A 24879-nucleotide genomic window follows, 5' to 3' on the forward strand; every position below is an offset into this window, starting at 1 on the left:
GCAAACTCCATTCCATACATATATATGGGGAGGTACTAGCTCCAACAAGGTTTGACAGTGAAAACTGCATTAACTTCAAACCGGCACTAGGAAACAGACTGAGAAAGCAGAGAAAAAGTGTCTCCTGCAACCCGTTCCCTTGGTGCTAGATGAACGAACGTCTCTCCAATTGCTCAGTTCTGAGAGATAAGTGTGTGTGAAAGCCGTCCTTCACCTAGCTTGTTGGGAACACAAAGTTTCTTTTCAGTTGCAAACTACATTTCATACATATATATGGGGAGGTACTAGCTCCAACTCGGTTTTACAGTGAAAACTGCTGGAACTTCAAACCGGCACTAGGAAACAGACTGAGAAAGCAGAGAAAAAGTGTCTCCTGCAACCCGTTCCCTTGGTGCTAGATGAACGAACGTCTCTCCACTTGCTCAGTTCTGAGAGATAAGTGTGTGTGAAAGCCGTCCTTCACCTAGCTTGTTGGGAACACAAAGTTTCTTTTCAGTTGCAAACTCCATTCGATACATATATATGGGGAGGTACTAGCTCCAACTCGGTTTCACAGTGAAAACTGCTGGAACTTCAAACCGGCACTAAGAAACAGACTGAGAAAGCAGAGAAAAAGTGTCTCCTGCAACCCGTTCCCTTGGTGCTAGATGAATGAACGTCTCTCCACTTGCTCATTTCTGAGAGATAAGTGTGTGTGAAAGCCGTCCTTCACCTAGCTTGTTGGGAACACAAAGTTTCTTTTCAGTTGCAAACTCCATTCCATACATATATATGGGGAGGTACTAGCTTGAAATCGGTTTTACAGTGAAAACTGCAGGAACTTCAAACCGGCACTAGGAAACAGACTGAGAAAGCAGACAAAAAAGTGTCTCCTGCAACCCGTTCCCTTGGTGCTAGATGAACGAACGTCTATGTACATGCTCATTTCTGAGAGATAAGTGTGTGTGAAAGCCGTCCTTCACCTAGCTTGTTGGGAACACAAATTTTCTTTTCAGTTGCAAACTCCATTCCATACATATATATGGGGAGGTACTAGCTCCAACTCGGTTTTACAGTGAAAACTGCATTAACTTCAAACCGGCACTAGGAAACAGACTGAGAAAGCAGAGAAAAAGTGTCTCCTGCAACCCGTTCCCTTGGTGCTAGATGAACGAACGTCTCTCCACTTGCTCAGTTCTGAGAGATAAGTGTGTGTGAAAGCTGTCCTTCACCTAGCTTGTTGGGAACACAAAGTTTCTTTTCAGTTGCAAACTCCATTCCATACATATATATGTGGAGGTACTAGCTCCAACTCGGTTTTTCAGTGAAAACTGCAGGAACTTCAAACCGGCACTAGGAAACAGACTGAGAAATCAGAGAAAAAGTGTCTCCTGCAACCCGTTCCCTTGGTGCTAGATGAACGAACGTCTCTCCACTTGCTCAGTTCTGAGAGATAAGTGTGTGTGAAATCCGAACTTCACCTAGCTTGTTGGGAACACAAAGTTTCTTTTCAGTTGCAAACTCCATTCCATACATATATATGGGTAGGTACTAGCTCCAACAAGGTTTGACAGTGAAAACTGCATTAACTTCAAACAGGCACTAAGAAACAGACTGAGAAAGCAGAGAAAAAGTGTCTCCTGCAACCCGTTCCCTTGGTGCTAGATGAACGAACGTCTCTCCACTTGCTCAGTTCTGAGAGATAAGTGTGTGTGAAAGCCGTCCTTCACCTAGCTTGTTGGGAACACAAAGTTTCTTTTCAGTTGCAAACTCCATTTCATACATATATATGGGGAGGTACTAGCTCCAACTCGGTTTTACAGTGAAAACTGCAGGAACTTCAAACCGGCACTAGGAAACAGACTGAGAAAGCAGAGAAAAAGTGTCTCCTGCAACCCGTTCCCTTGGTGCTAGATGAACGAACGTCTCTCCACTTGCTCAGTTCTGAGAGATAAGTGTGTGTGAAAGCCGTCCTTCACCTAGCTTGTTGGGAACACAAAGTTTCTTTTCAGTTGCCAACTCCATTCCATACATATATATGGGGAGGTACTAGCTCCAACTCGGTTTTACAGTGAAAACTGCAGGAACTTCAAACCGGCACTAGGAAACAGACTGAGAAAACAGAGAAAAAGTGTCTCCTGCAACCCGTTCCCTTGGTGCTAGATGAACGAACGTCTCTCCACTTGCTCAGTTCTGAGAGATAAGTGTGTGTGAAAGCCGTCCTTCACCTAGCTTGTTGGGAACACAAAGTTTCTTTTCAGTTGCAAACTCCATTCGATACATATATATGGGGAGGTACTAGCTCCAACTCGGTTTTACAGTTAAAACTGCTGGACTTCAAACCGGCACTAAGAAACAGACTGAGAAAGCAGAGAAAAAGTGTCTCCTGCAACCCGTTCCCCTGGTGCTAGATGAACGAACGTCTCTGTACATGCTCATTTCTGAGAGATAAGTGTGTGTGAAAGCCGTCCTTCACCTAGATTGTTGGGAACACAAAGTTTCTTTTCAGTTGCAAACTCCATTCCATACATATATATGGGGAGGTACTAGCTCCAACTCGGTTTTACAGTGAAAACTGCTGGAACTTCAAACCGGCACTAGGAAACAGACTGAGAAAGCAGAGAAAAAGTGTCTCCTGCAAACCGTTCCCTTGGTGCTAGATGAACGAACGTCTCTCCACTTGCTCATTTCTGAGAGATAAGTGTGTGTGAAAGCCGTCCTTCACCTAGCTTGTTGGGAACACAAAGTTTCTTTTCAGTTGCAAACTCCATTCCATACATATATATGGGGAGGTACTAGCTCCAACTCGGTTTTACAGTGAAAACTGCAGGAACTTCAAACCGGCACTAGGAAACAGACTGAGAAATCAGAGAACAAGTGTCTCCTGCAACCCGTTCCCTTGGTGCTAGATAAACGAACGTCTATGTACATGCTCATTTCTGAGAGATAAGTGTGTGTGAAAGCCGTCCTTCACCTAGCTTGTTGGGAACACAAAGTTTCTTTTCAGTTGCAAACTCCATTCCATACATATATATGGGGAGGTACTAGCTCCAACTCGGTTTTACAGTGAAAACTGCATTAACTTCAAACCGGCACTAGGAAACAGACTGAGAAAGCAGAGAAAAAGTGTCTCCTGCAACCCGTTCCCTTGGTGCTAGATGAACGAACGTCTATGTACATGCTCATTTCTGAGAGATAAGTGTGTGTGAAAGCCGTCCTTCACCTAGCTTGTTGGGAACACAAAGTTTCTTTTCAGTTGCAAACTCCATTCCATACATATATATGGGGAGGTACTAGCTCCAACTCGGTTTTACAGTGAACACTGCAGGAACTTCAAACCGGCACTAGGAAACAGACTGAGAAAGCAGAGAAAAAGTGTCTCCTGCAACCCGTTCCCTTGGTGCTAGATGAACGAACGTCTCTCCACTTGCTCAGTTCTGAGAGATAAGTGTGTGTGAAAGCCGTCCTTCACCTAGCTTGTTGGGAACACAAAGTTTCTTTTCAGTTGCAAACTCCATTCCATACATATATATGGGGAGGTACTAGCTCCAACTCGGTTTTACAGTGAAAACTGCAGGAACTTCAAACCGGCACTAGGAAACAGACTGAGAAAGCAGAGAAAAAGTTTCTCCTGCAACCCGTTCCCTTGGTGCTAGATGAACGAACGTCTCTCCACTTGCTCAGTTCTGAGAGATAAGTGTGTGTGAAAGCCGTCCTTCACCTAGCTTGTTGGGAACACAAAGTTTCTTTTCAGTTGCAAACTCCATTCCATACATATATATGGGGAGGTACTAGCTCCAACTCGGTTTTACAGTGAAAACTGCAGGAACTTCAAACCGGCACTAGGAAACAGACTGAGAAATCAGAGAAAAAGTGTCTCCTGCAACCCGTTCCCTTGGTGCTAGATGAACGAACGTCTCTCCACTTGCTCAGTTCTGAGAGATAATTGTGTGTGAAATCCGACCTTCACCTAGCTTGTTGGGAACACAAAGTTTCTTTTCAGTTGCAAACTCCATTCCATACATATATATGGGTAGGTACTAGCTCCAACAAGGTTTGACAGTGAAAACTGCATTAACTTCAAACAGGCACTAAGAAACAGACTGAGAAAGCAGAGAAAAAGTGTCTCCTGCAACCCGTTCCCCTGGTGCTAGATGAACGAACGTCTCTGTACATGCTCATTTCTGAGAGATAAGTGTGTGTGAAAGCCGTCCTTCACCTAGCTTGTTGGGAACACAAAGTTTCTTTTCATTTGAAAACTCCATTCCATACATATATATGGGGAGGTACTAGCTCCAACTCGGTTTTACAGTGAAAACTTCTGGAACTTCAAACCGGCACTAGGAAACAGACTGAGAAAGCAGAGAAAAGTGTCTCCTGCAAACCGTTCCCTTGGTGCTAGATGAACGAACGTCTCTCCACTTGCTCATTTCTGAGAGATAAGTGTGTGTGAAAGCCGTCCTTCACCTAGCTTGTTGGGAACACAAAGTTTCTTTTCAGTTGCAAACTCCATTCCATACATATATATGGGGAGGTACTAGCTCCAACTCGGTTTTACAGTGAAAACTGCAGGAACTTCAAACCGGCACTAGGAAACAGACTGAGAAAGCAGAGAACAAGTGTCTCCTGCAACCCGTTCCCTTGGTGCTAGATGAACGAACGTCTATGTACATGCTCATTTCTGAGAGATAAGTGTGTGTGAAAGCCGTCCTTCACCTAGCTTGTTGGGAACACAAAGTTTCTTTTCAGTTGCAAACTCCATTCGATACATATATATGGGGAGGTACTAGCTCCAAATCGGTTTTACAGTGAAAACTGCTGGAACTTCAAACCGGCACTAGGAAACAGACTGAGAAAGCAGAGAAAAAGTTTCTCCTGCAACCCGTTCCCTTGGTGCTAGATGAACGAACGTCTCTCCACTTGCTCAGTTCTGAGAGATAAGTGTGTGTGAAAGCCGTCCTTCACCTAGCTTGTTGGGAACACAAAGTTTCTTTTCAGTTGCAAACTCCATTCCATACATATATATGGGGAGGTACTAGCTCCAACTCGGTTTTACAGTGAAAACTGCAGGAACTTCAATCCGGCACTAGGAAAAAGACGGAGAAGCAGAGAAAAAGTGTCTCCTGCAAACCGTTCCCTTGGTGCTAGATGAACGAACGTCTATGTACATGCTCATTTCTGAGAGATAAGTGTGTGTGAAAGCCGTCCTTCACCTAGCTTGTTGGGAACACAAAGTTTCTTTTCAGTTGCAAACTCCATTCCATACATATATATGGGGAGGTACTAGCTCCAACTCGGTTTTACAGTGAAAACTGCAGGAACTTCAAACCGGCACTAGGAAACAGACTGAGAAAGCAGAGAAAAAGTGTCTCCTGCAACCCGTTCCCTTGGTGCTAGATGAACGAACGTCTCTCGACTTGCTCAGTTCTCAGAGATAAGTGTGTGTGAAAGCCGTCCTTCACCTAGCTTGTTGGGAACACAAAGTTTCTTTTCAGTTGCCAACTCCATTCCATACATATATATGGGGAGGTACTAGCTCCAACTCGGTTTTACAGTGAAAACTGCAGGAACTTCAAACCGGCACTAGGAAACAGACTGAGAAAGCAGAGAAAAAGTGTCTCCTGCAACCCGTTCCCTTGGTGCTAGATGAACGAACGTCTCTCCACTTGCTCAGTTCTGAGAGAAAAGTGTGTGTGAACGCCGTCCTTCACCTAGCCTGTTGGGAACACAAAGTTTCTTTTCAGTTGCAAACTCCATTCGATACATATATATGGGGAGGTACTAGCTCCAACTCGGTTTTACAGTGAAAACTGCAGGAACTTCAAACCGGCACTAGGAAACAGACTGAGAAAGCAGAGAAAAAGTGTCTCCTGCAACCCGTTCCCCTGGTGCTAGATGAACGAACGTCTCTCCACTTGCTCAGTTCTGAGAGATAAGTGTGTGTGAAAGCCGTCCTTCACCTAGCTTGTTGGGAACACAAAGTTTCTTTTCAGTTGCAAACTCCATTCCATACATATATATGGGGAGGTACTAGCTCCAACTCGGTTTTACAGTGAAAACTGCATTAACTTCAAACCGGCACTAGGAAACAGACTGAGAAAGCAGAGAAAAAGTTTCTCCTGCAAACCGTTCCCTTGGTGCTAGATGAACGAACGTCTCTCCACTTGCTCAGTTCTGAGAGATAAGTGTGTGTGAAAGCCGTCCTTCACCTAGCTTGTTGGGAACACAAAGTTTCTTTTCAGTTGCAAACTCCATTCCATACATATATATGGGGAGGTACTAGCTCCAACTCGGTTTTACAGTGAAAACTGCAGGAACTTCAAACCGGCACTAGGAAACAGACTGAGAAAGCAGAGAAAAAGTTTCTCCTGCAAACCGTTCCCTTGGTGCTAGATGAACGAACGTCTATGTACATGCTCATTTCTGAGAGATAAGTGTGTGTGAAAGCCGTCCTTCACCTAGCTTGTTGGGAACACAAAGTTTCTTTTCAGTTGCAAACTCCATTCCATACATATATATGGGGAGGTACTAGCTCCAACTCGGTTTTACAGTGAAAACTGCATTAACATCAAACCGGCACTAGGAAACAGACTGAGAAAGCAGAGAAAAATTGTCTCCTGCAACCCGTTCCCTTGGTGCTAGATGAACGAACGTCTCTCCACTTGCTCAGTTCTGAGAGATAAGTGTGTGTGAAATCCGTCCTTCACCTAGCTTGTTGGGAACACAAAGTTTCTTTTCAGTTGCAAACTCCATTCCATACATATATATGGGTAGGTACTAGCTCCAACAAGGTTTGACAGTGAAAACTGCATTAACTTCAAACAGGCACTAAGAAACAGACTGAGAATGCAGAGAAAAAGTGTCTCCTGCAAACCGTTCCCTTGGTGCTAGATGAACGAACGTCTCTCCACTTGCTCAGTTCTGAGAGATAAGTGTGTGTAAAAGCCGTCCTTCACCTAGCTTGTTGGGAACACAAAGTTTCTTTTAAGTTGCAAACTCCATTTCATACATATATATGGGGAGGTACTAGCTCCAACTCGGTTTTACAGTGAAAACTGCAGGAACTTCAAACCGGCACTAGGAAACAGACTGAGAAAGCAGAGAAAAAGTGTCTCCTGCAACCCGTTCCCTTGGTGCTAGATGAACGAACGTCTCTCGACTTGCTCAGTTCTCAGAGATAAGTGTGTGTGAAAGCCGTCCTTCACCTAGCTTGTTGGGAACACAAAGTTTCTTTTCAGTTGCCAACTCCATTCCATACATATATATGGGGAGGTACTAGCTCCAACTCGGTTTTACAGTGAAAACTGCAGGAACTTCAAACCGGCACTAGGAAACAGACTGAGAAAACAGAGAAAAAGTGTCTCCTGCAACCCGTTCCCTTGGTGCTAGATGAACGAACGTCTCTCCACTTGCTCAGTTCTGAGAGATAAGTGTGTGTGAACGCCGTCCTTCACCTAGTCTGTTGGGAACACAAAGTTTCTTTTCAGTTGCAAACTCCATTCGATACATATATTTGGGGAGGTACTAGCTCCAACTCGGTTTTACAGTTAAAACTGCTGGAACTTCAAACCGGCACTAAGAAACAGACTGAGAAAGCAGAGAAAAAGTGTCTCCTGCAACCCGTTCCCCTGGTGCTAGATGAACGAACGTCTCTGTACATGCTCATTTCTGAGAGATAAGTGTGTGTGAAAGCCGTCCTTCACCTAGCTTGTTGGGAACACAAAGTTTCTTTTCAGTTGCCAACTTCTTTCCATACATATATATGGGGAGGTACTAGCTCCAACTCGGTTTTACAGTGAAAACTGCAGGAACTTCAAACCGGCACTAGGAAACAGACTGAGAAAGCAGAGAAAAAGTGTCTCCTGCAACCCGTTCCCTTGGTGCTAGATGAACGAACGTCTCTCCACTTGCTCAGTTCTGAGAGATAAGTGTGTGTGAAAGCCGTCCTTCACCTAGCTTGTTGGGAACACAAAGTTTCTTTTCAGTTGCAAACTCCATTCCATACATATATATGGGGAGGTACTAGCTCCAACTCGGTTTTACAGTGAAAACTGCAGGAACTTCAAACCGGCACTAGGAAACAGACTGAGAAAGCAGACAAAAAAGTGTCTCCTGCAACCCGTTCCCATGGTGCTAGATGAACGAACGTCTATGTACATGCTCATTTCTGAGAGATAAGTGTGTGTGAAAGCCGTCCTTCACCTAGCTTGTTGGGAACACAAAGTTTCTTTTCAGTTGCAAACTCCATTCGATACATATATATGGGGAGGTACTAGCTCCAACTCGGTTTTACTGTGAAAACTGCTGGAACTTCAAACCGGCACTAGGAAACAGACTGAGAAAGCAGAGAAAAAGTTTCTCCTGCAACCCGTTCCCTTGGTGCTAGATGAACGAACGTCTCTCCACTTGCTCAGTTCTGAGAGATAAGTGTGTGTGAAAGCCGTCCTTCACCTAGCTTGTTGGGAACACAAAGTTTCTTTTCAGTTGCAAACTCCATTCCATACATATATATGGGGAGGTACTAGCTCCAACTCGGTTTTACAGTGAAAACTGCAGGAACTTCAAACCGGCACTAGGAAACAGACTGAGAAAGCAGAGAAAAAGTTTCTCCTGCAAACCGTTCCCTTGGTGCTAGATGAACGAACGTCTCTCCACTTGCTCAGTTCTGAGAGATAAGTGTGTGTGAAAGCCGTCCTTCACCTAGCTTGTTGGGAACACAAAGTTTCTTTTCAGTTGCAAACTCCATTCCATACATATATATGGGGAGGTACTAGCTCCAACAAAGTTTGACAGTGAAAACTGCATTAACTTCAAACAGGCACTAAGAAACAGACTGAGAAAGCAGAGAAAAAGTGTCTCCTGCAACCCGTTCCCTTGGTGCTAGATGAACGAAAGTCTCTCCACTTGCTCAGTTCTGAGAGATAAGTGTGTGTGAAAGCCGTCCTTCACCTAGCTTGTTGGGAACACAAAGTTTCTTTTCAGTTGCAAACTCAATTTCATACATATATATGGGGAGGTACTAGCTCCAACTCGGTTTTACAGTGAAAACTGCAGGAACTTCAAACAGGCACTAGGAAACAGACTGAGAAAGCAGAGAAAAAGTGTCTCCTGCAAGCCGTTCCCTTGGTGCTAGATGAACGAACGTCTCTCCACTTGCTCAGTTCTGAGAGATAAGTGTGTGTGAAAGCCGTCCTTCACCTAGCTTGTTGGGAACACAAAGTTTCTTTTCAGTTGCCAACTCCATTCCATACATATATATGGGGAGGTACTAGCTCCAACTCAGTTTTACAGTGAAAACTGCAGGAACTTCAAACCGGCACTAGGAAACAGACTGAGAAAACAGAGAAAAAGTGTCTCCTGCAACCCGTTCCCTTGGTGCTAGATGAACGAACGTCTCTCGACTTGCTCAGTTCTCAGAGATAAGTGTGTGTGAAAGCCGTCCTTCACCTAGCTTGTTGGGAACACAAAGTTTCTTTTCAGTTGCCAACTCCATTCCATACATATATATGGGGAGGTACTAGCTCCAACTCGGTTTACAGTGAAAACTGCAGGAACTTCAAACCGGCACTAGGAAACAGACTGGGAAAGCAGACAAAAAGTGTCTCCTGCAACCCGTTCCCTTGGTGCTAGATGAACGAACGTCTCTCCACTTGCTCAGTTCTGAGAGATAAGTGTGTGTGAAAGCCGTCCTTCACCTAGCTTGTTGGGAACACAAAGTTTCTTTTCAATTGCAAACTCCATTCCATACATATATATGGGGAGGTACTAGCTCCAACTCGGTTTACAGTGAAAACTGCAGGAACTTCAAACCGGCACTAGGAAACAGACTGAGAAAGCAGACAAAAATTGTCTCCTGCAACCCGTTCCCTTGATGCTAGATGAACGAACGTCTCTCCACTTGCTCAGTTCTGAGAGATAAGTGTGTGTGAAAGCCGTCCTTCACCTAGCTTGTTGGGAACACAAAGTTTCTTTTCAGTTGCAAACTCCATTCCATACATATATATGGGGAGGTACTAGCTCCAACTCGGTTTTACAGTGAAAACTGCTGGAACTTCAAACCGGCACTAAGAAACAGACTGAGAAAGCAGAGAAAAAGTGTCTCCTGCAAACCGTTCCCTTGGTGCTAGATGAACGAACGTCTCTCCACTTGCTCAGTTCTAAGAGATAAGTGTGTGTGAAAGCCGTCCTTCACCTAGCTTGTTGGGAACACAAAGTTTCTTTTCAGTTGCAAACTCCATTCCATACATATATATGGGGAGGTACTAGCTCCAACTCGGTTTTACAGTGAAAACTGCAGGAACTTCAAACCGGCACTAGGAAACAGACTGAGAAAGCAGAGAAAAAGTTTCTCCTGCAAACCGTTCCCTTGGTGCTAGATGAACGAACGTCTCTCGACTTGCTCAGTTCTCAGAGATAATTGTGTGTGAAAGCCGTCCTTCACCTAGCTTGTTGGGAACACAAAGTTTCTTTTCAGTTGCCAACTCCATTCCATACATATATATGGGGAGGTACTAGCTCCAACTCGGTTTTACAGTGAAAACTGCAGGAACTTCAAACCGGCACTAGGAAACAGACTGAGAAAACAGAGAAAAAGTGTCTCCTGCAACCCGTTCCCTTGGTGCTAGATGAACGAACGTCTCTCCACTTGCTCAGTTCTGAGAGATAAGTGTGTGTGAAAGCCGTCCTTCACCTAGCATGTTGGGAACACAAAGTTTCTTTTCAATTGCAAACTCCATTCCATACATATATATGGGGAGGTACTAGCTCCAACTCGGTTTTACAGTGAAAACTGCAGGAACTTCAAACCGGCACTAGGAAACAGACTGAGAAAGCAGACAAAAAAGTGTCTCCTGCAACCGGTTCCCTTGGTGCTAGATGAACGAACGTCTCTCCACTTGCTCAGTTCTGAGAGATAAGTGTGTGTGAAAGCCGTCCTTCACCTAGCTTGTTGGGAACACAAAGTTTCTTTTCAGTTGCAAACTCCATTCCATACATATATATGGGGAGGTACTAGCTCCAACTCGGTTTTACAGTGAAAACTGCTGGAACTTCAAACCGGCACTAAGAAACAGACTGAGAAAGCAGAGAAAAAGTGTCTCCTGCAACCCGTTCCCTTGGTGCTAGATGAACGAACGTCTCTCCACTTGCTCAGTTCTGAGAGATAAGTGTGTGTGAAAGCCGTCCTTCACCTAGCTTGTTGGGAACACAATGTTTCTTTTCAGTTTCAAACTCCATTCCATACATATATATGGGGAGGTACTAGCTCCAACTCGGTTTTACAGTGAAAACTGCAGGAACTTCAAACCGGCACTAGGAAACAGACTGAGAAAGCAGAGAAAAAGTTTCTCCTGCAAACCGTTCCCTTGGTGCTAGATGAACGAACGTCTCTCGACTTGCTCAGTTCTCAGAGATAATTGTGTGTGAAAGCCGTCCTTCACCTAGCTTGTTGGGAACACAAAGTTTCTTTTCAGTTGCCAACTCCATTCCATACATATATATGGGGAGGTACTAGCTCCAACTCGGTTTTACAGTGAAAACTGCAGGAACTTCAAACCGGCACTAGGAAACAGACTGAGAAAACAGAGAAAAAGTGTCTCCTGCAACCCGTTCCCTTTGTGCTAGATGAACGAACGTCTCTCCACTTGCTCAGTTCTGAGAGATAAGTGTGTGTGAAAGCCGTCCTTCACCTAGCTTGTTGGGAACACAAAGTTTCTTTTCAGTTGCAAACTCCTTTCCATACATATATATGGGGAGGTACTAGCTCCAACTCGGTTTTACAGTGAAAACTGCTGGAACTTCAAACCGGCACTAGGAAACAGACTGAGAAAGCAGAGAAAATGTGTCTCCTGCAACTCGTTCCCTTGGTGCTAGATGAGCGAACGTCTCTCCACTTGCTAAATTCTGAGAGATAAGTGTGTGTGAAAGCCGTCCTTCACCTAGCTTGTTGGGAACACAAAGTTTCTTTTCAGTTGCCAACTTCTTTCCATACATATATATGGGGAGGTACTAGCCCCAACTCGGTTTTACAGTGAAAACTGCATTAACTTCAAACCGGCACTAGGAAACAGACTGAGAAACAGAGAAAAAGTGTCTCCTGCAACCCGTTCCCTTGGTGCTAGATGAACGAACGTCTCTCCACTTGCTCAGTTCTGAGAGATAAGTGTGTGTGAAAGCCGTCCTTCACCTAGCTTGTTGGGAACACAAAGTTTCTTTTCAGTTGCAAACTCCATTCCATACATATATATGGGGAGGTACTAGCTCCAACTCGGTTTTACAGTGAAAACTGCAGGAACTTCAAACCGGCACTAGGAAACAGACTGAGAAAGCAGAGAAAAAGTGTCTCCTGCAAACCGTTCCCTTGGTGCTAGATGAACGAACGTCTCTCCACTTGCTCAGTTCTGAGAGATAAGTGTGTGTGAAAGCCGTCCTTCACCTATCTTGTTGGGAACACAAAGTTTCTTTTCAGTTGCAAACTCCATTCCATACATATATAAGGGGAGGTACTAGCTCCAACTCGGTTTTACAGTGAAAACTGCAGGAACTTCAAATCGGCACTAGGAAACAGACTGAGAAAGCAGACAAAAAAGTGTCTCCTGCAACCCGTTCCCTTGGTGCTAGATGAACGAACGTCTCTCCACTTGCTCAGTTCTGAGAGATAAGTGTGTGTGAAAGCCGTCCTTCAACTAGCTTGTTGGGAACACAAAGTTTCTTTTCAGTTGCAAACTCCATTCCATACATATATATGGGGAGGTACTGGCTCAACACGGTTTGACAGTGAAAACTGCTGGAACTTCAAACCGGCACTAGGAAACAGACTGAGAAAGCAGAGAAAAAGTGTCTCCTGCAACCCGTTCCCTTGGTGCTAGATGAACGAACGTCTCTCCACTTGCTCAGTTCTGAGAGATAATTGTGTGTGAACGCCGTCCTTCACCTAGCCTGTTGGGAACACAAAGTTTCTTTTCAGTTGCAAACTCCATTCGATACATATATATGGGGAGGTACTAGCTCCAACTCGGTTTTACAGTTAAAACTGCTGGAACTTCAAACCGGCACTAAGAAACAGACTGAGAAAGCAGAGAAAAAGTGTCTCCTGCAACCCGTTCCCCTGGTGCTAGATGAAAGAACGTCTCTGTACATGCTCATTTCTGAGAGATAAGTGTGTGTGAAAGCCGTCCTTCACCTAGCTTGTTGGGAACACAAAGTTTCTTTTCAGTTGCAAACTCCATTCCATACATATATATGGGGAGGTTCTAGCTCCAACTCGGTTTCACAGTGAAAACTGCAGGAACTTCAAACCGGCACTAGGAAACAGACTGAGAAAGCAGAGAAAAAGTGTCTCCTGCAACCCGTTTCCTTGGTGCTAGATGAACGAACGTCTCTGTACATGCTCATTTCTGAGAGATAAGTGTGTGTGAAAACCGTCCTTCAACTAGCTTGTTGGGAACACAAAGTTTCTTTTCAGTTGCAAACTCCATTCGATACATATATATGTGGAGGTACTAGCTCCAACTCGGTTTTACAGTGAAAACTGCAGGAACTTCAAACTGGCACTAAGAAACAGACTGAGAAAGCAGAGAAAATGTGTCTCCTGCAACTCGTTCCCTTGGTGCTAGATGAGCGAACGTCTCTCCACTTGCTAAGTTCTGAGAGATAAGTGTGTGTGAAAGCCGTCTTTCACCTAGCTTGTTGGGAACACAAAGTTTCTTTTCAGTAGCAAACTCCATTCCATACATATATATGGGGAGGTTCTAGCTCCAACTCGGTTTCACAGTGAAAACTGCAGGAACTTCAAACCGGCACTAGGAAACAGACTGAGAAAGCAGAGAAAAAGTGTCTCCTGCATCTCGTTCCCTTGGTGCTAGATGAGCGAACTTCTCTCCACTTGCTCAGTTCTGAGAGATAAGTGTGTGTGAAAGCCGTCCTTCACCTAGCTTGTTGGGAACACAAAGTTTCTTTTCAGTTGCAAACTCCATTCGATACATATATATGGGGAGGTACTAGCTCCAACTCGTTTTCACAGTGAAAACTGCTGGAACTTCAAACCGGCACTAAGAAACAGACTGAAAAAGCAGAGAAAAAGTGTCTCCTGCAACCCGTTCCCTTGGTGCTAGATGAACGAAAGTCTCTGTACATTCTCATTTCTGAGAGATAAGTGTGTGTGAAAGCCGTCCTTCACCTAGCTTGTTGGGAACACAAAGTTTCTTTTCAGTTGCAAACTCCATTCGATACATATATATGGGGAGGTACTAGCTCCAACTCGGTTTTACAGTGAAAACTGCTGGAACTTCAAACCGGCACTAGGAAACAGACTGAGAAAGCAGAGAACAAGTGTCTCCTGCAACCCGTTCCCTTGGTGCTAGATGAACGAACCTCTCTGTACATGCTCATTTCTGAGAGATAAGTGTGTGTGAAAGCCGTCCTTCACCTAGCTTGTTGGCAACACAAAGTTTCTTTTCAGTTACAAACACCATTCCATACATATATATGGGTAGGTACTAGCTCCAACACGGTTTGACAGTGAAAACTGCTGGAACTTCAAACCGGCACTAGGAAACAGACTGAGAAAGCAGAGAAAAAGTGTCTCCTGCAACCCGTTCCCTTGGTGCTAGATGAACGAACGTCTCTGTACATGCTCATTTCTGAGAGATAAGTGTGTGTGAAAGCCGTCCTTCACCTAGCTTGTTGGGAACACAAAGTTTCTTTTCAGTTGCAAACTCCATTCGATACATATATATGGGGAGGTACTAGCTCCAACTCGGTTTTACAGTGAAAACTGCTGGAACTTCAAACCGGCACTAAGAAACAGACTGAGAAAGCAGAGAAAAAGTGTCTCCTGCAACCCGTTCCCTTGGTGCTATATGAACGAACGTCTCTGTACATGCTCATTTCTGAGAGATAAGTGTGTGTGAAAGCCGTCCTTCACCTAGCTTGTTGGGAACACAAAGTTTCTTTTCAGTTGCAAACTCCATTCGATACATATATATGGGGAGGTACTAGCTCCAACTCGGTTTTACAGTGAAAACTGCTGGAACTTCAAACCGGCACTAAGAAACAGACTGAGAAATCAGAGAAAAAGTGTCTCCTGCAACCCGTTCCCTTGGTGCTAGATGAACGAACGTCTCTGTACATGCTCACTTCTGAGAGATAAGTGTGTGTGAAAGCCGTCCTTCACCTAGCTTGTTGGGAACACAAAGTTTCTTTTCAGTTGCAAACTCCATTCGATACATATATATGGGGAGGTACTAGCTCCAACTCGGTTTTACAGTGAAAACTGCTGGAACTTCAAACCGGCACTAGGAAACAGACTGAGAAAGCAGAGAACAAGTGTCTCCTGCAACCCGTTCCCTTGGTGCTAGATGAACGAACCTCTCTGTACATGCTCATTTCTGAGAGATAAGTGTGTGTGAAAGCCGTCCTTCACCTAGCTTGTTGGCAACACAAAGTTTCTTTTCAGTTACAAACACCATTCCATACATATATATGGGTAGGTACTAGCTCCAACACGGTTTGACAGTGAAAACTGCTGGAACTTCAAACCGGCACTAGGAAACAGACTGAGAAAGCAGAGAAAAAGTGTCTCCTGCAACCCGTTCCCTTGGTGCTAGATGAACGAACGTCTCTGTACATGCTCATTTCTGAGAGATAAGTGTGTGTGAAAGCCGTCCTTCACCTAGCTTGTTGGGAACACAAAGTTTCTTTTCAGTTGCAAACTCCATTCGATACATATATATGGGGAGGTACTAGCTCCAACTCGGTTTTACAGTGAAAACTGCTGGAACTTCAAACCGGCACTAAGAAACAGACTGAGAAAGCAGAGAAAAAGTGTCTCCTGCAACCCGTTCCCTTGGTGCTATATGAACGAACGTCTCTGTACATGCTCATTTCTGAGAGATAAGTGTGTGTGAAAGCCGTCCTTCACCTAGCTTGTTGGGAACACAAAGTTTCTTTTCAGTTGCAAACTCCATTCGATACATATATATGGGGAGGTACTAGCTCCAACTCGGTTTTACAGTGAAAACTGCTGGAACTTCAAACCGGCACTAAGAAACAGACTGAGAAATCAGAGAAAAAGTGTCTCCTGCAACCCGTTCCCTTGGTGCTAGATGAACGAACGTCTCTGTACATGCTCACTTCTGAGAGATAAGTGTGTGTGAAAGCCGTCCTTCACCTAGCTTGTTGGGAACACAAAGTTTCTTTTCAGTTGCAAACTCCATTCGATACATATATATGGGGAGGTACTAGCTCCAACTCGGTTTTACAGTGAAAACTGCTCGAACTTCAAACCGGCACTAGGAAACAGACTGAGAAAGCAGAGAAAAAGTGTCTCCTGCAACCCGTTCCCTTGGTGCTAGATGAACGAACGTCTCTCAACTTGCTCAGTTCTGAGAGATAAGTGTGTGTGAAAGCCGTCCTTCACCTAGCTTGTTGGGAACACAAAGTTTCTTTTCAGTTGCAAACTCCATTCGATACATATATATGGGGAGGTACTAGCTCCAACTCGGTTTCACAGTTAAAACTGCTGGAACTTCAAACCGGCACTAAGAAAAAGACTGAGAAAGCAGAGAACAAGTGTCTCCTGCAACCCGTTCCCTTGGTGCTAGATGAACGAACGTCTCTCGACTTGCTCAGTTCTGAGAGATAAGTGTGTGTGAAAGCCGTCCTTCACCTAGCTTGTTGGCAACACAAAGTTTCTTTTCAGTTGCAAACTCCATTCCATACATATATATGATGAGGTACTAGCTCCAACTCGGTTTTACAGTGAAAACTGCTGGAACTTCAAACCGGCACTAGGAAACAGACTGAGAAAGCAGAGAACAAGTGTCTCCTGCAACCCGTTCCCTTGGTGCTAGATGAACGAACGTCTCTGTACATGCTCATTTCTGAGAGATAAGTGTGTGTGAAAGCCGTCCTTCACCTAGCTTGTTGGCAACACAAAGTTTCTTTTCAGTTGCAAACTCCATTCCATACATATATATGGAGAGGTACTAGCTCCAACTCGGTTTTACAGTGAAAACTGCATTAACTTCAAACTGGCACTAGGAAACAGACTGAGAAATCAGAGAAAAAGTGTCTCCTGCAACCCGTTCCCTTGGTGCTAGATGAACGAACGTCTCTGTACATGCTCATTTCTGAGAGATAAGTGTGTGTGAAAGCCGTCCTTCACCTAGCTTGTTGGGAAAACAAAGTTTCTTTTCAGTTGCAAACTCCATTCCATACATATATATGGGGAGGTACTAGCTCCAACACGGTTTGACAGTGAAAACTTCAGGAACTTCAAACCGGCACTAGGAAACAGACTGAGAAAGCAGAGAAAAAGTGTCTCCTGCAACCCGTTCCCTTGGTGCTAGATGAACGAACGTCTCTCCACTTGCTCAGTTCTGAGAGATAAGTGTGTGTGTAAGCCGTCCTTCACCTAGCTTGTTGGGAACACAAAGTTTCTTTTCAGTTGCAAACTCCATTCCATACATATATAAGGGGAGGTACTAGCTCCAACTCGGTTTCACAGTGAAAACTGCTGGAAATTCAAACCGGCACTAAGAAACAGACTGAGAAAGCAGAGAAAAAGTGTCCCCTGCAACCCGTTCCCTTGGTGCTAGATGAACGAACGTCTCTGTACATGCTCATTTCTGAGAGATAAGTGTGTGTGAAAGCCGTCCTTCACCTAGCTTGTTGGGAACACAAAATTTCTTTTCAGTTGCAAACTCCATTCGATACATATATATGGGGAGGTACTAGCTCCAACTCGGTTTTACAGTGAAAACTGCAGGAACTTCAAACCGGCACTAGGAAACAGACTGAGAAAGCAGAGAACAAGTGTCTCCTGCAACCCGTTCCCTTGGTGCTAGATGAACGAACGTCTATGTACATGCTAATTTCTGAGAGATAAGTGTGTGTGAAAGCCGTCCTTCACCTAGCTTGTTGGGAACACAAAGTTTCTTTTCAGTTGCAAACTCCATTCCATACATATATATGGGGAGGTACTAGCTCCAACTCGGTTTTACAGTGAAAACTGCATTAACTTCAAACCGGCACTAGGAAACAGACTGAGAAAGCAGAGAAAAAGTGTCTCCTGCAACCCGTTCCCTTGGTGCTAGATGAACGAACGTCTCTCCACTTGCTCAGTTCTGAGAGATAAGTGTGTGTGAAAGCCGTCCTTCACCTAGCTTGTTGGGAACACAAAGTTTCTTTTCAGTTGCAAACTCCATTCCATACATATATATGGGGAGGTACTAGCTCCAACTCGGTTTTACAGTGAAAACTGCAGGAACTTAAAACCGGCACTAGGAAACAGACTGAGAAAGCAGAGAAAAAGTGTCTCCTGCAAACCGTTCCCTTGGTGCTAGATGAACGAACGTCTCTCCACTTGCTCAGTTCTGAGAGATAAGTGTGTGTGAAAGCCGTCCTTCACCTAGCTTGTTGGGAACACAAAGTTTCTTTTCAGTTGCAAACTCCATTCCATACATATATATGGGGAGGTACTAGCTCCAACTCGGTTTTACAGTGAAAACTGCAGGAACTTCAAACCGGCACTAGGAAACAGACTGAGAAAGCAGAGAAAAAGTGTCTCCTGCAACCCGTTCCCTTGGTGCTAGATGAACGAACGTCTCTGTACATGCTCATTTCTGAGAGATAAGTGTGTGTGAAAGCCGTCCTTCACCTAGCTTGTTGGGAACACAAAGTTTCTTTTCAGTTGCAAACTCCATTCCATACATATATATGGGGAGGTACTAGCTCCAACTCGGTTTTACAGTGAAAACTGCAGGAACTTCAAACCGGCACTAGGAAACAGACTGAGAAAGCAGAGAAAAAGTGTCTCCTGCAACCCGTTCCCTTGGTGCTAGATGAACGAAAGTCTCTCCACTTGCTCAGTTCTGAGAGATAAGTGTGTGTGAAAGCCGTCCTTCACCTAGCTTGTTGGGAACACAAAGTTTCTTTTCAGTTGCAAACTCCATTCGATACATATATATGGGGAGGTACTAGCTCCAACTCGGATTTACAGTGAAAACTGCTGGAACTTCAAACCGGCACTAGGAAACAGACTGAGAAAGCAGAGAAAAAGTGTCTCCTGCAACCCGTTCCCTTGGTGCTAGATGAACGAACGTCTCTCCACTTGCTCAGTTCTCAGAGATAAGTGTGTGTGAAAGCCGTCCTTCACCTAGCTTGTTGGGAACACAAAGTTTCTTTTCAGTTGCAAACTCCATTCCATACATATATAAGGGGAGGTACTAGCTCCAACTCGGTTTCACAGTGAAAACTGCTGGAACTTCAAACCGGCACTAAGAAACAGACTGAGAAAGCAGAGAAAAAATGTCCCCTGCAACCCGTTCCCTTGGTGCTAGATGAACGAACGTCTCTCCACTTGCTCATTTCTGAGAGATAAGTGTGTGTGAAAGCCGTCCTTCACCTAGCTTGTTGGGAACACAAAGTTTCTTTTCAGTTGCAAACTCCATTCCATACATATATATGGGGAGGTACTAGCCCCAATTCGGTTTTACAGTGAAAACTGCAGGAACTTCAAACCGGCACTAGGAAACAGATTGAGAAAGCCGAGAAATAATGTCTCCTGCAACCCGTTCCCTTGGTGTTAGATGAAAGAACGACTCTCGACTTTCTCAGTTCTGAGAGATAAGTGTGTGTGAAAGCCGTCCTTCACCTAGCTTGTTGGGAACACAAAGTTTCTTTTCAGTTGCAAACTCCATTCCATACATATATATGGGGAGGTACTAGCTCCAACTCGGTTTTACAGTGAAAACTGCATTAACTTCAAACCGGCACTAGGAAACAGACTGAGAAAGCGGAGAAAAAGTGTCCCCTGCAACCCGTTCCCTTGGTGCTAGCTGAACGAACGTCTCTCCACTTGCTCAGTTCTGAGAGATAAGTGTGTGTGAAAGCCGTCCTTCACCTAGCTTGTTGGGAACACAAAGTTTCTTTTCAGTTGCAAACTCCATTTAATACATATATATGGGGAGGTACTAGCTCCAACTCGGTTTTACAGTGAAAACTGCAGGAACTTCAAACCGGCACTAGGAAACAGACTGAGAAACAGAGAAAAAGTGTCTCCTGCAACCCGTTCCCTTGGTGCTAGATGAACGAACGTCTCTCCACTTGCTCAGTTCTGAGAGATAAGTGTGTGTGAAAGCCGTCCTTCACCTAGCTTGTTGGGAACACAAAGTTTCTTTTCAGTTGCAAGCTCCATTCCATACATATATATGGAGAGGTACTAGCTCCAACTCGGTTTTACAGTGAAAACTGCAGGAACTTCAAACCGGCACTAGGAAACTGACTGAGAAAGCAGAGAAAAAGTGTCTCCTGCAAACCGTTCCCTTGGTGCTAGATGAACGAACGTCTCTCCACTTGCTCAGTTCTGAGAGATAAGTGTGTGTGAAAGCTGTCCTTCACCTAGCTTGTTGGGAACACAAAGTTTCTTTTCAGTTGCAAAATCCATTCCATACATATATATGGGGAGGTACTAGCTCCAACTCGGTTTTACAGTGAAAACTGCAGGAACTTCAAACCGGCACTAGGAAACAGACTGAGAAAGCAGAGAAAAAGTGTCTCCTGCAACCCGTTCCCTTGGTGCTAGATGAACGAACGTCTCTCGACTTGCTCAGTTCTGAGAGATAAGTGTGTGTGAAAGCCGTCCTTCACCTAGCTTGTTGGGAACACAAAGTTTCTTTTCAGTTGCAAACTCCATTCCATACATATATATGGGGAGGTACTAGCCGCAACTCGGTTTTACAGTGAAAACTGCAGGAACTTCAAAACGGCACTAGGAAACAGACTGAGAAAGCAGAGAAAAAGTGTCTCCTGCAACCCGTTCCCTTGGTGCTAGATGAACGAACGTCTCTGTACATGCTCATTTCTGAGAGATAAGTGTGTGTGAAAGCCGTCCTTCACCTAGCTTGTTGGGAACACAAAGTTTCTTTTCAGTTGCAAACTCCATTCGATACATATATATGGGGAGGTACTAGCTCCAACTCGGTTTTACAGTGAAAACTGCTGGAACTTCAAACCGGCACTAGGAAACAGACTGAGAAAGCAGAGAAAAAGTGTCTCCTGCAACCCGTTCCCTTGGTGCTAGATGAACGAACGTCTCTCCACTTGCTCAGTTCTGAGAGATAAGTGTGTGTGAAAGCCGTCCTTCACCTAGCTTGTTGGGAACACAAAGTTTCTTTTCAGTTGCAAACTCCATTCGATACATATATATGGGGAGGTACTAGCTCCAACTCGGTTTCACAGTGAAAACTGCTGGAACTTCAAACCGGCACTAAGAAAAAGACTGAGAAAGCAGAGAACAAGTGTCTCCTGCAACCCGTTCCCTTGGTGCTAGATGAACGAACGTCTCTCCACTTGCTCAGTTCTGAGAGATAAGTGTGTGTGAAAGCCGTCCTTCACCTAGCTTGTTGGCAACACAAAGTTTCTTTTCAGTTGCAAACTCCATTCCATACATATATATGGGGAGGTACTAGCTCCAACTCGGTTTTACAGTGAAAACTGCTGGAACTTCAAACCGGCACTAGGAAACAGACTGAGAAAGCAGAGAACAAGTGTCTCCTGCAACCCGTTCCCTTGGTGCTAGATGAACGAACGTCTCTGTACATGCTAATTTCTGAGAGATAAGTGTGTGTGAAAGCCGTCCTTCACCTAGCTTGTTGGCAACACAAAGTTTCTTTTCAGTTGCAAACTCCATTCCATACATATATATGGAGAGGTACTAGCTCCAACTCGGTTTTACAGTGAAAACTGCATTAACTTCAAACTGGCACTAGGAAACAGACTGAGAAAGCAGAGAAAAAGTGTCTCCTGCAACCCGTTCCCTTGGTGCTAGATGAACGAACGTCTCTCGACTTGCTCATTTCTGAGAGATAAGTGTGTGTGAAAGCCGTCCTTCACCTAGCTTGTTGGGAACACAAAGTTTCTTTTCAGTTGCAAACTCCATTCCATACATATATATGGGGAGGTACTAGCTCCAACACGGTTTGACAGTGAAAACTGCAGGAACTTCAAACCGGCACTAGGAAACAGACTGAGAAAGCAGAGAAAAAGTGTCTCCTGCAACCCGTTCCCTTGGTGCTAGATGAACGAACGTCTCTCCACTTGCTCAGTTCTGAGAGATAAGTGTGTGTGTAAGCCGTCCTTCACCTAGCTTGTTGGGAACACAAAGTTTCTTTTCAGTTGCAAACTCCATTCGATACATATATATGGGGAGGTACTAGCTCCAACTCGGTTTTACAGTGAAAACTGCTGGAACTTCAAACCGGCACTAGGAAACAGACTGAGAAAGCAGAGAAAAAGTGTCTCCTGCAACCCGTTCCCTTGGTGCTAGATGAACGAACGTCTCTCCACTTGCTCAGTTCTGAGAGATAAGTGTGTGTGAAAGCCGTCCTTCACCTAGCTTGTTGGGAACACAAAGTTTCTTTTCAGTTGCAAACTCCATTCCATACCTATATAAGGGGAGGTACTAGCTCCAACTCGTTTTCACAGTGAAAACTGCTGGAACTTCAAACCGGCACTAAGAAACAGAATGAGAAAGCAGAGAAAAAGTGTCCCCTGCAACCCGTTCCCTTGGTGCTAGATGAACGAACGTCTCTGTACATGCTCATTTCTGAGAGATAAGTGTGTGTGAAAGCCGTCCTTCACCTAGCTTGTTGGGAACACAAAGTTTCTTTTCAGTTGCAAACTCCATTCGATACATATATATGGGGAGGTACTAGCTCCAACTCGGTTTTACAGTGAAAACTGCAGGAACTTCAAACCGGCACTAGGAAACAGACTGAGAAAGCAGAGAACAAGTGTCTCCTGCAAACCGTTCCCTTGGTGCTAGATGAACGAACGTCTATGTACATGCTCATTTCTGAGAGATAAGTGTGTGTGAAAGCCGTCCTTCACCTAGCTTGTTGGGAACACAAAGTTTCTTTTCAGTTGCAAACTCCATTCCATACATATATATGGGGAGGTACTAGCTCCAACTCGGTTTTACAGTGAAAACTGCATTAACTTCAAACCGGCACTAGGAAACAGACTGAGAAAGCAGAGAAAAAGTGTCTCCTGCAACCCGTTCCCTTGGTGCTAGATGAACGAACGTCTCTCCACTTGCTCAGTTCTGAGAGATAAGTGTGTGTGAAAGCCGTCCTTCACCTAGCTTGTTGGGAACACAAAGTTTCTTTTCAGTTGCAAACTCCATTCCATACATATATATGGGGAGGTACTAGCTCCAACTCGGTTTTACAGTGAAAACTGCAGGAACTTAAAACCGGCACTAGGAAACAGACTTAGAAAGCAGAGAAAAAGTTTCTCCTGCAAACCGTTCCCTTGGTGCTAGATGAACGAACGTCTCTCCACTTGCTCAGTTCTGAGAGATAAGTGTGTGTGAAAGCCGTCCTTCACCTAGCTTGTTGGGAACACAAAGTTTCTTTTCAGTTGCAAACTCCATTCCATACATATATATGGGGAGGTACTAGCTCCAACTCGGTTTTACAGTGAAAACTGCAGGAACTTCAAACCGGCACTAGGAAACAGACTGAGAAAGCAGAGAAAAAGTGTCTACTGCAACCCGTTCCCTTGGTGCTAGATGAACGAACGTCTCTGTACATGCTCATTTCTGAGAGATAAGTGTGTGTGAAAGCCGTCCTTCACCTAGCTTGTTGGCAACACAAAGTTTCTTTTCAGTTGCAAACTCCATTCCATACATATATATGGGGAGGTACTAGCTCCAAATCGGTTTTACAGTGAAAACTGCAGGAACTTCAAACCGGCACTAGGAAACAGACTGAGAAAGCAGAGAAAAAGTGTCTCCTGCAACCCGTTCCCTTGGTGCTAGATGAACGAACGTCTCTGTACATGCTCATTTCTGAGAGATAAGTGTGTGTGAAAGCCGTCCTTCACCTAGCTTGTTGGCAACACAAAGTTTCTTTTCAGTTGCAAACTCCATTCCATACATATATATGGGGAGGTACTAGCTCCAAATCGGTTTTACAGTGAAAACTGCAGGAACTTCAAACCGGCACTAGGAAACAGACTGAGAAAGCAGAGAAAAAGTGTCTCCTGCAACCCGTTCCCTTGGTGCTAGATGAACGAACGTCTCTGTACATGCTCATTTCTGAGAGATAAGTGTGTGTGAAAGCCGTCCTTCACCTAGCTTGTTGGCAACACAAAGTTTCTTTTCAGTTGCAAACTCCATTCCATACATATATATGGGGAGGTACTAGCTCCAAATCGGTTTTACAGTGAAAACTGCTGGAACTTCAAACCGGCACTAAGAAGCAGACTGAGAAAGCAGAGAAAAAGTGTCCCCTGCAACCCGTTCCCTTGGTGCTAGATGAACGAACGTCTCTCCACTTGCTCATTTCTGAGAGATAAGTGTGTGTGAAAGCCGTCCTTCACCTAGCTTGTTGGGAACACAAAGTTTTTTTTCAGTTGCAAACTCCATTCCATACATATATATGGGGAGGTACTAGCCCCAATTCGGTTTTACAGTGAAAACTGCAGGAACTTCAAACCGGCACTAGGAAACAGACTGAGAAAGCAGAGAAATAATGTCTCCTGCAACCCGTTCCCTTGGTGTTAGATGAAAGAACGACTCTCGACTTTCTCAGTTCTGAGAGATAAGTGTGTGTGAAAGCCGTCCTTCACCTAGCTTGTTGGGAACACAAAGTTTCTTTTCAGTTGCAAACTCCATTCCATACATATATATGGGGAGGTACTAGCTCCAACTCGGTTTTACAGTGAAAACTGCATTAACTTCAAACCGGCACTAGGAAACAGACTGAGAAAGCGGAGAAAAAGTGTCTCCTGCAACCCGTTCCCTTGGTGCTAGATGAACGAACGTCTCTCCACTTGCTCAGTTCTGAGAGATAAGTGTGTGTGAAAGCCGTCCTTCACCTAGCTTGTTGGGAACAC

This window comes from Camelus bactrianus, chromosome 2, assembly GCF_048773025.1.
Source record: "Camelus bactrianus isolate YW-2024 breed Bactrian camel chromosome 2, ASM4877302v1, whole genome shotgun sequence".
NCBI lineage: Eukaryota > Metazoa > Chordata > Mammalia > Artiodactyla > Camelidae > Camelus > Camelus bactrianus.